This window comes from Pinus tabuliformis, chromosome 5_1 (assembly GCF_031772625.1).
Source record: "Pinus tabuliformis cultivar Carrire ecotype Pingquan chromosome 5_1, CPIR1, whole genome shotgun sequence".
Taxonomy (NCBI): Eukaryota; Viridiplantae; Streptophyta; class Pinopsida; order Pinales; family Pinaceae; genus Pinus; species Pinus tabuliformis.
In genome coordinates, this window is record NC_142305.1 from 526,192,030 (window position 1) to 526,202,236 (window position 10,207).

The 10,207-nt window shown below is 35.4% G+C and overlaps 1 pseudogene; it reads left to right on the plus strand.

Annotated features, from left to right (window-relative positions):
• The window catches only part of LOC149165829 (protein RER1A pseudogene), a 28,327-nt pseudogene extending 22,343 nt beyond the window's left edge, over positions 1-5,984 (plus strand).
• Positions 5,985-10,207: the final 4,223 nt, after the last annotated feature.

Here is a 10,207-nt window from a genome sequence, read left to right on the forward strand (position 1 = left end):
TCAAAATCACAGTTTGGCTTTCTTTCATAAAAAAGAAATCCAAAAAACAATGAGAGCATTCTTTCATAAAAAAGAAATCCAAAAGACAATGAGAGCAGCATAAGAAGGATTGCATACTATAAGGGTAAAAGAAATTGCCGAAGTTTAGGCTTTTATTTCAAGCCTGATGATTACAAATTATTAAAAAGAAAAAAGAATGGTTTTGACTTCATGAGAAAATTGAGGAGAGAGTAACAAAAAGAAAAAATTGGTATTGGCTTTATTAGACTGGGGAGAGGGTAACAAACTGGGGTTTCAAAGGGTAACAAACTGGGGTTTCAAAGGGAACGAATATCAGGGCGCTCACCACAAGGTATAGAAATGAATATCCTAGGGTAACAAACTGGGGTTTCAAAGGGTAACAAACTGGGGTTTCAAAGGGAACGAATATCAGGGCGCTCACCACAAGGTATAGAAATGAATATCCTAAATCCCTTATATCATTCAATGGACTAAAAATTGAAAATAAATAAAAAATAAACCCCGAAAAAATGAAAAAACAAAAATATAAAGAAAATAAAAACAATAACATAACTTAAGGAAAAAATAGAAAAATTAACATTAAAAATAAATAATACAACTAAACTTTTAAAAAACAACATTAAAGATAAAATAAAAATAAAAAATAATTAAAAAATAAAAAATAAAAAACTTCCATAAAAATATAAACAAAAACAATAAGCTAAAGGAAAAAATTTAAAAACTAAAAATAAAAAATATTTTTTAAAAAACACATTAAAAACTATATAAGAAAAACATTAAAATTTTAAAAATAATAATAATAATTTAAATAATATTAAAAAATTAAAAACTAAAAACTATATATATAAAAAGAAATTAATTAAAATTAAAAAAAATGCCAATGGTCGGGTCTCGCCTGGCCGAGTGTCAATTCGGAGAATCAACCCTCAGCCAAGCGAGGGCCTAACGGAGGCCCTGGCCAAGACCCTTTCGTTGGCCCTGTGTCGGCGCTTAGGCCCCTGCCTGGTCGGGGTTGATTCCGGGAATCGACCTCAGCCAGGCGAGGGCCTAAGGGCTGCCACAGGGTTGGCGTAGGGGCTTGGCCCTGCCACTGCCCTCAAGCCCCATGGCCGGGGTCAAATCAACCCCGGCCATGCAGGGCCCTGAGGGCGGCCACAGTCTAGCCAAGACTCTAGCCAAGACTCCTCTGTAAATATGTTACCAATTCATTAAAATTTTCCTCTTTTACTTATAAAATAAGAAAATAGAGTAAAATTACAAATACAATTAGATCAATCAATGGAAAAGAAGAGAACAATCACTACAAGAACAACGAGATTGACCAACCAAATAAATAGTAAAATATTACAATCAATAGAGATTACACACTGTCTTCATGTTGCTTTCGGAGGTACCAGAGACATATGTAATTAGCTATGACAAAAACTATGTCACTAATGCAATGAGGAAAAACAAGAAATATAAAAAACAAGGAGAGTATAGAGTTTAAACATGACAATATATATCAATGGTCAAGAAAAAGGGAGGACAACTTTAATGTGAAAAATCTAAATGAAACATAGCAATCAGACTAACAAAAATATTGAGAATTGGGTTGAAGGAAAAGAAATAAGAATGATGAGAAAGAAGGCAAGATACACTAAGTAAGAGGCAACCCAAACAAAACCAAGGAAATGTTCCCTTGTGATTAGGGACAAAGCAAAAAGGCCTAATGATTATATTTTGATGTCCCATTGGGATTTATTCGTGGAAAAAAAAGTTTATTTTGTCTCTGCTTGGGATTCATTCTTACAAAAAAAAATCACCTTCGTCTCTATTACTAGTGCTTTGATGCAACAACAAAAACATGAAATGATAAAAGGGGGCCCAAAAAAAAGTACACTTTGGCTCTATTATTATTGCTTTGAAGCAACAACAAAAATATAAATTGTAAAGAGGGGCCAGGAATGACTGCAAAATAATCCAAAGATGATAGAATGGTGAAGAGAGGCAAATAACAACTGCAAGAAAATCCAAGGATGATAGAAAAATTACAGAGACAGGATTGGATTTAAGATATTCAATAAATGAAAGGCTCCAAGATGATGATATAATATAATAAATACAAGCAAAGAAAGAGAGAGCACTATAGGCCACGAGCAGAATAGGCCTAGAACAAACAGTATAGATCTGCATAATTCATGCAGGTGCTGCATGTCCTGGGCTGGGCCAAACATCGGTACTGATGCTACTATGGCACGCATCAGATGGATTTTGTGGGCATTGAGAGGAAGGAATGAACACGGAATTAATGGAATAAGAACTGACAAACAATGAATTTAGAGGGTTATGACAACTTCAAATGAAAACATAAGAAGAGTAAAATTATAAGAATATCGATGATCAGCGATACAGGGGCAAGATACAGGGGCAAGCGAAAATATACTTCAAGAATCGGTCCAATATGACCATGAGAGTATTAACATGCCCATCAAAGAAACTGACATATTAGGACCAGATGGTAGGCCGAAAAGAATTGATATAGAGGGGAATAGTTATTGATAAGAGACAGTCTAGCAGAAATTCATAAAAAGGGCTATATCAAGACAAGCGGTGAATTCTAACAGGCAACAAGTACTGTAGATATAAGAATGTGTCATTTACAAAAGACGTGAGAAACATTGTTGCAGAAACTTCAAATTATGAAACATGTCTGAATAAAGGGAAAGATAAGCAGGTCATAACAACTCTTCCCTGGGCGCTCTGCCTCCCTAAAAAACACAGTGAGGGTTTCACAGACCCTTCTTACTGCTCAGGTTTCTGGTGGTCTTTCCTCTTTCTTCAAACCTGCCAAGACCGACAGATAAACACCAGGCACTAAATATCAACAAATCCAAAAACCCTGTAACATGCATAATGAATATACCTACAGGATCAACCTTGAAGGTGTATGCCTCAGAAGTTTCCTTAAATTCCTGCAAGACCAAACACAAATGCAAAGTTTAAGTTCACGCTCACGTTATGCAGGGTTATATGCTATATCAGTTTAAGTTCAAACTCACGTTATGCAGGGTTATATGCTATATCAGTTTAAGTTCAAACTCACGTTATGCAGGGTCATATGCTATATCAGTTTCATTCAGTTGAAACTGAAACGGTATTGAAACTGTGAAACTGTATTAAAACTAAATTGTGAAACTGTATTAAAACTCTAGTAATCTGACGGCACATTATTCTTGAATTGTCTAACATTTGATTGGATGGTGCAGACTTGTGCCAGGTGGCTAGTAGGGGTGTTCATTTCAAAGGGAAAAGCTTTACAATGTAAAAATAAAAAAATAAAAAATCAAATTGATAAAACAACAAAAAAAAATCAAATTGAAATCGTCTAACATTTGATTGGATGATGCAAACTTGTGCCAGGTGGCTAGTAAGGGTGTTCATTTCAGAGAGAAAAGTTTTACAATGTAAAAATAAATAAAAAAAATCAAATTGATAAAACAACAAAAAAAAATCAAATTGATAAAACAACGAAAAAAATGATAAAGCATGATAAATTTAACTATAATTAAACCATTTATTACAATAATGTTCACAGGGTTTGTGATAAACTCAAAACAACAGCTCTTCTAACTCAAGTGGATACTTCCAGGAGACTCTAACTCCTACCAAAACTCAACTTTCACTTTAGCTTATTTACAATTTTTATTCGTTTGGTTTAAAGCGTCAGAACACATATCATTATATTTTTCACTTTAACATATTTACAATTTTTAAAGCGCCAGAACATATATCCTTTTAAATTGACATGATTAAAGTGTAGATTTTTTTTTTTTAAAGTATGGGTCATGTGGTGGGGACAGCAGACGGCAGTTTCTTGTTATTTTCCCATCGGGAACAAAATTTGTATTAATTGATACCGTAAATTACTTTGAAAAAACATAGGTAATAATTACAAGGTATCGTAGTCGCTGCTTTTATGGTTAATTAATTTTGATTTTAATGGGGTCTTTATTTCTGTCTCGAACATATTTCCTCTATTGTTGTGCATAACTTTCTCAGCATAACCACCTTTACACAACGCCCTCCATGCCCTTGGATGCTTCCTCCACACACTTACTTTGCAAAGCTTGTTTCCAATTACTCACTCGCAAATTAAAAATTACGTGGAGAATATCTCACCAATTAAAATAATGACGACGTCACTGAGCAAGTGAGCACAATAATGGCCTTCGCACTTGTTTTTGCTATGTAATACTAGCCACGCACATTGCCCCAGACACTTATGATAGGCACTTATATCTTCTTCTCACTCCGTGATCCCCAGTGGTTATGTACTTTATGGCATCGATAAATGTGGAATAACTCCTGTTGTTGGTCATTAACATTATGGCTTGCCCCTGTAAAAACAAAAAGATGGGTTATTATATTTTCACCTAGTTCAAACTGCAAAAATATGTTATTATACTCTCACTCATAGCAATTTGAGTGAAGTTGTAAATAAGTATTTGTCAATGAGTATTAAATGAGTAGGGTTGTATATGTCCATTATTGGATTTTGAGAGGCAAGTTACTCAATTATAGGCATACACTACGCCCCTCATAAAATGAGTATTAAATGAGTGGGGTTGTATATGCCCATTGTTGGATTTTGGGAGGTTAATTATCCAACTATAGGCATACACTGCTCCACTCATTTAATGCTCATTGGCAGGCTATATATTTGTTGAGAGAGACCTAGGCCTAGAATTTGAGGTCGTGTAAGACGTAATTTGGTTTTTAAGATGTATTTAACGACGGACCGAAAAAAATTTCCCTGTCAGGTTTGACGTCCCTTTTATATCTGCAACCTGTCAAAATAACCTCTGATTTCAAATTTAAACCATCAAAAATTATGATACCTCCACCGTATGAGGGATTCCACTTAACATAAGCTTAAATACAACAAAGTCTACGACACTCAATCTCTCCAGGTATTAAATCCACAACTCCGCCATAAAGCATAATTGCATTGAACATTTATCCCTAGTCATCCATATTTCCAACCACTGTTTTGCACTCTCAAGCTCTCTGGTGTGCCCATATTAACTCCAATACGGTGAAAGCTGATTAATGAATATTCAATGCCATATCACAATAATTTAGTGCACCTAGATTATGTTCCAATGTAATATTTCTAAAATATAATCCTGGGGAAACAAGGTTCCCCAATCCCCATCTTCAACTACACCTCGCACCTAGGGGCCCTTCCCATTTCCCATAGTGTTCTAGCACCATTGTGACTCCATCTCATGTGGGGAAATTACCTTTCGGCTACAGGCCTTTGAATAGCAATCTCCATAGTAAGTGTATATCGCAACGTACATCGAGCTTAGGTATATACAGAACATTCATTCACTATGTTGTTGTTCATAGGGACGCAAATGTTGGTGGGGACAGCATGGGGACTCGCCCTCCTCTACCATAGCAAGATAGAAGAGCAACATTTGGAGAGGTTTTCAGTATTATCTGGACAAATCTACTCGGCGCATATTGGGTAGATGGTTGGGGCTTCATGCTGCAAGCCATTTATGTTGTAAGGGCTTTTTTCATAAAGGGGTTTTACATAGTTTTTTATAGACTGGGAATTTATATATTGAATTCACTGATAGGGTCATGGAGGGTCAATGGTTGTCTACCAAACAGTGAGACCAATTCAGGTTGTGCATTTTGCAATTGCTTGAGTTTAAACTCTGGTACTCTATAACAAAGGCATTTTGTATTGCTTTCACAATTACATTCTTCTAGATATTTGATGTGCTAGTATTTTGGCAATATACCAATATTATTATTCTATTGGATTATGTGTTTCATGCTAACAATGAAGTTGTAGGTATATATTGCACATGATCACATACAAATATGTACCATTTATAATTGTGGAAACTCGGAAGTCTAAACAAGACATAACCTTCCCTTTTAAATATGACATGCAATATGTTTAAATGTCAACTAAATCTCCCTCCATGCTAGCAAGTTTTGTATTGATTGATTTTTCACTTTGTTATCTATATGTGAAGGTGCTCATTGATGTTGTTCACATTATGGGTGTTGCAGATTTATGTTGTTCCCATTGTGGGTGTTGTCAAATGAGATCTCTAAGAAGCCTTTTCCTCTCTGCCCAATGTTTTTGGCATTGTGGGTATTGTGTAGAAATGGAACTAGAGGAGGATATGACACAATTTTTTAAAATTAAGATATGGTTTTATTGTCAAAACATGATTTATTTTCTTAATGCAAATTGAAAATTAAAGAGCTTGGTTTATTATGAATGGTTCAAATGGTTTTGTGAGTAGATTCATATAATTCCTTGTTCAAATATTTAAATATGGTTAAGTACCTAAGCATCAATTCATTATCATAATCCTATGTTTCCAAACTCGACCTTTGATTTTTTTTTTTGTGCATAGTTATCCCTTTCTAATGTTTTCTCTTTGAATTTTTCATCTTTTAAGTCATTTTTTTCAATACAATATGTGGTCTAACATTTTACCATACTTTTTTACTATACTTTTTTTTGGAACACTGCAAATTTTTTTGGTAAAATATATCTATTTTTAGAAAGCGGGATGCAATTGATATTTTATCTAATGTTTTCTCTTTGAATTTTTCATCTTTTAAGTCATTTTTTTTCAATACAATATGTGGTCTAACATTTTACCATACTTTTTTTGGAACACACAATTTTTTTTTTGTAATATATATCTATTTTTAGAAACTAGAACGCAATTGATCTTTTATCGAGATGATTCACCTCAATTTGTTATGTAATTCAGTGTCATATAACACCCATAATTATTTATGGTTAGAATTTGTATGTTTATAACTAGATTACTTAAGGGTTCAAATTTTGTACAATCCCAATAGGCAAATTGTTGTCTCAACTATGTGGGATAGTCGGTTAAGGAGGAAAACATATAATTATAAGTTTTCAAAATGGTTATTATATAATAATATGGTTGGTTGCATATATCAAGTTCCAAATTTGATATGTTGTTTATTTGTGTAAACTTGTCATATGCATTTTAAAACTTCACATATCCATATTTAGATGGGTTGAGATAGCGTCCATATTAATTGTAGTGAATGCACCTTAAACTTTGGATTTAGAGAATGCCCCTTAAACTTTAGATTTATTGATATAAGCATGCTTATGCACTTCCTCAAGAGTTGATAAGCTATCTTGATCCCACTCCCACCCCAACCAGGCTTTTAAATGTCTATAATTTACTTAGTTGCTATCGGTGCAGTAAAGCACTGAAGTATTTTGAGGTGTTTTTGACTTATGAAATAAATGTTAGGATTTATTCTCAATGGGTTTGTACATTTGATTGAGCTGGGGAGATTTATGATTGTACATGGTGTGAGGCTAATGAAAATTTAGTTGTTTCATCCAGTGGTGGCAAGAGTGTCAAAATTTGAGATATAGCACTTTGACTTATAGAAAATCAATTTTGAAGGTTGGAAGAGTGCACGTGAGTGTGAGGTTGGAAGTGTTTCTTATAAATTGTTTTTGGTTTTTGTTTTTGTTTTATCAAAATACTATTGTGTTCTTTTTAAAATAATTCAATTGTTTTTTTAGGTTTAATGTTAATTTAATTAGTCATAATATATTTTTGGTTGTTTTATAAATTAATGGTTGTATTGATTAAATGAAATTTAAGTTCAATTTAACATAATTATAACACATAATTATTAAATAAGAAGTAAGGATTAGTTGTTTTTGCTTATAATTTCAAATAGTTTGTTTTCGTGTCAATGGATTAGATATCCTATTTTTTTTATGGAAATTTATTAAAAATAAATAAATATGACTTCAATCTCATAACCTTTTATACAAGTGGAGTAACACTTTGGGCTACAAAATATGAGGAATCTATAATGCTTTGTATGAGTAAAAATAAATATTAAAAATTTATGTGAAAAGTAATTTTTTGGTAGCAAAATTGTAACCGGTTTGAGCCTTCTGAAACACCACTATAAAACCCGTGTGTGTATAAGACTTTTGCCCAGAAACACTTTATGACGGTCAAACTGTGGATAGTATGGACTCGTTATATAGTACGTACATGGAGAATGAGACATTAATGATGTTTTTTTTTTTGGAATTTCTTAAATTATTCTTTTACTTCCATAATTTCTTTTGAGGTGCATATCAATAATATATTTTTTCATGTAAGAGTGTATTAATTGTGCTGGACCCACCAACATGTCCAGGGGATCTCCCTGGTAAGAAGTCCCAATTAGACCTCAGACCGTTTGGTGTAGGAGTCCTAGCAGTGGGTCGTATGGTAATGTCTTGACCGCGATTTCGCACAGAGGCAAGTAAGATAACTCTGTTGGTAGCAAGGGTGTGACAAGTGCAGTGAGTTAAGGAAGGTGCATGAGAGGTTCTAACACAAATGGGTTGAGATGAGTGCGCCCCTTGGCAATTTGTAATAGTACTCGAATGGGAAGGGAACACATGAGCGAAGATACATCCCAAGCTGGAAAGCAAGCCAGCTGGCAATCCAAAGTGATGGTTAAACCAATCAACACATTTCAGTAAGATTCATACATACTCATACAGAATAGTCCGTACATGCATGCGTAAGAAAGAAAATACATATGCCATTTAGAGTAAACAAGATAGCTGGAATACAATACAACATATGCATTAAATGTGTTGGCTCTTATTCTATAAAGAAGTATTATTTCCAATCATACAATACATCCATGTCTAACCACTAGCTCCAATAGTGGAACATTACAGCCACATCCACTTTCCCCTCCAAAGAGATGTACTAGCTCCGTGCAGTGGAGAAGCCAAGGCGCGTTACAATACTGTCCAAGCTCTCTCCAAGATAGTCTTATCGGAATCTTGGCTGACCAAAAGCCTATACAATGAGTTATGAGGGACTATTTATAGCAAAGGGCGGGTGACCTTTGACATTCCCCTTTGTGACAATTCAACTACCCTCATGACTCTTCACCTACTCTATGACGGTTACATCCAACTATTGACACTTGACTTACACTTGACATGACTTAACATTACAATGCACATGTACCCATGTGAAACAAAATGGATTGAGCAAGCCATGCTAGACATCACTTTGACTTAGAAAACCATGGAAGTCCAACTCCTCAACATCCTCATGCTAATCAATAGTAACATATTGATGCCAAGATCGGTAGTCCTTGATGGTATCTATGTGCTCCACGGTGACATCCGTTTGAAACCTAGCTCTTGCCTCCATAGCATCCAGGTACACTGCTCGGGCTCCTCTGTCCAACTCGTTTGAAAGCATGTGCATCATTGTCTTAATGTGGTCGGACCAACAACATACTTTTGCATGATGTTTACATTGAGAGGCAAGTCCAGGCTGGTGGCGATGTGCATCAACTCGTCGAAGTAAGAGTCAAGCTCTAGTCAGAGTTGTTTCTTTATCTTCACCTGGGCTTCCCTCTCTTGTTCACGTAGCTCTTGTTCCTTTCAGAGTTTCTCCCTCAGCTCATGAACTCCTTCTCTACTTATTCCATTCTCTTCTTATCCTTCTGCCTTTGCGCGATTCGTTTGTCGAGCTGGTGCCTCTTTTCCTCTATATTCATAGTTGCTCGCTCTACAAGTGGATCTACTCGAAACTTGCAGCTTTGCTCCTCCTCCATGCGATTGATAATCTTCCTCTTACCTTTGTCGTGCACTGGTATGCTTGCCATTGCTGCTACTGGTGATGTTGGTGCTCTTCGTGACGCTGCTTCATGTTGCTTCACTAACCACTCCATAGCGAAGCCTACCTATTCATTGGGTCTAGAGAAGTTGTAGCAATATCTCCATGGGTCCTCCTCGGCCTAATGAAACGCCTCATGGATCTAGTTGAACAGAACTCTCGTGCAATGATCTTTCATAATGCAATGTGGGTCATACGGATTGTAGCTTTGGAGATCGAGTGGGTACTTCTTCATATGTTCTGCTTTGACAACTTCTTACTTGATACTCTGGATCTCATATAACCTGATCCACAACGGAAGAGTGGACCAAGGTGCCTTCTTCTTCCGATGTAGTCTAGCTGTCAATACTGTCGAGATGTGATATACTACTTCCTGTATGACAAGTACGTCCAAGTAAAACTTCGGTGGAACATACGGAGGCTTCTCTACGCTGAACATTCAGACGAAGGTGCCAGAC